This window comes from Antechinus flavipes, chromosome 3 (assembly GCF_016432865.1).
Source record: "Antechinus flavipes isolate AdamAnt ecotype Samford, QLD, Australia chromosome 3, AdamAnt_v2, whole genome shotgun sequence".
Classification (NCBI taxonomy): domain Eukaryota; kingdom Metazoa; phylum Chordata; class Mammalia; order Dasyuromorphia; family Dasyuridae; genus Antechinus; species Antechinus flavipes.
Window position 1 is genome coordinate 214,080,994 of NC_067400.1, and position 1,700 is coordinate 214,082,693.

At 32.9% G+C, this 1,700-nt stretch overlaps 1 non-coding gene across 1 annotated transcript; it reads left to right on the forward strand.

Annotated features, from left to right (window-relative positions):
- Nucleotides 1-652: 652 nt before the first annotated feature.
- Nucleotides 653-763, forward strand: LOC127558438 (U6 spliceosomal RNA). Its single transcript, XR_007952828.1, has one exon. It is a non-coding gene; the product is annotated as a U6 spliceosomal RNA (small nuclear RNA).
- The last annotated feature ends 937 nt before the right edge of the window (nt 764-1,700 follow it).

Genomic DNA, 1,700 nt, shown 5'->3' on the forward strand with positions numbered 1-1,700 from the left:
TTTCATAATTATAACTTTTTATTGACAGAACCCATGCCTAAATAATTTTTTATAACATTATCCCTTGCACTCACTTCTGTTCCGATTTTTCTCCTCCCTGCCTCCACTCCTTCCCCCAGATGGCAAGCAGTCCTATACGGGTTAAATATGTCACAGTATATCCTAAATACAATATATGTGTGTAGAACTGAACAGTTCTCTTATTGCACAGGAAGAATTGGATTCAGAAGGTAAAAATAACCCGGGAAGAAAAACAAAATTGCAAACAGTTTACATTCATTGCCCAGTGTCCTTTCTTTGGCTGTAGCTGCTTCTATCCATCATTGATCAATTGAAACTGAATTAGATCTCTTTGTTGAAGAAATCCACTTCCATCAGAATACAATCCTCATATAGTATCATTATTGAACTATATAATGATCTCCTGGTTCTGCTCATTTCACTTAGCATCAATCAGTTCATGTAAGTCTCTTCAAGCCTCTCTGTATTCATCCTGCTGCTCAAGAAATAATTTTTTCTTTTCTCCTTAACATAAATAAAAATTATTAAGCAAAATCAATTAATAGAGTGATCATGCTTTATAGGATATGTAATAATAATAATAATAAAGGATATGTACCTTTCAAACTAAAGTTCAAGAGTAAATACTATTGTGTTCACTTCAGCAGCACATATACTAAAGTTGAAACAATGTAGAGAAGATTAGTATGGCCCCTGTTCAAAGAAGACACACAAATTTGTGAAGAATAAATATTAACTTTTTCATCTCTGGACAGACTTTTGGAACTTAAGAAAGGGAAAGACTGAGACCAATATCACAGCACTTATACATATGAAGGAAGTTATGGCCACTTTAATTAAAGCTGTAGGATTATGAAAAGTTGTAAAAGGCAGATATTTTCTCAAGCCTTAAAAAGCCCCCAAACTTAAACTATGGAAAACATTAGAAATTATTAAGTTTAAATACAGAGAGAAAGGTGGCAAGTTGTACTTTAGACAATTAAAAATTACTCAAAATATCATCAAAAGTCTGTAATATTTATGTTTAGCTATACATAATAGTATTTTATAAAGACAGTTTTTAGAGATGGGATTCATCACTAGGTATCAGTAAAAAGAATATGTAATATATACCTATTCTTCCTCAAATACTGTATGTTAAATGTAGAGATGGGAGTATCTCAAAGTTATTTTCTCAGATTAGCGTCAACCAAAAGCAGTGGCTATCCATCTTAATATTACTTACATATCAAGTTACTGATCCTACTGAGATCTTTATAATACTTATGGATAGATAGCCAAGAGTTCTTTATTATTTCAAGAACATATGGATAATACATAATTTCTAGACAGCAGGTTACAAAGGAAACCTGCCAATTCATAAGAACCAAAGGAGGCAATATCTCAGCAAGATGAACAAATAAAGTCCCTGATTCACATGGTCTTGTGAGTATTCCAATTGTGGGTTATTAGGTTTCTATCTAATAATAATTATTTGCCCTGTTAACTGAAGCATAAGAGATTAAATCAGTTTCCCAATATCAGGATATGCCTGGTGCTTATCAGTAGACTACAGCCTTAACAAGAATGGGACTTGTAAGCCATGAAAACTCATTCCAATTCAATGACTACTGTTATTTCTCTTCCCTAGTCCTTTACTTTCCTGTTACTGTTCTCAAATGCCCAGATGTCCGTGTCAG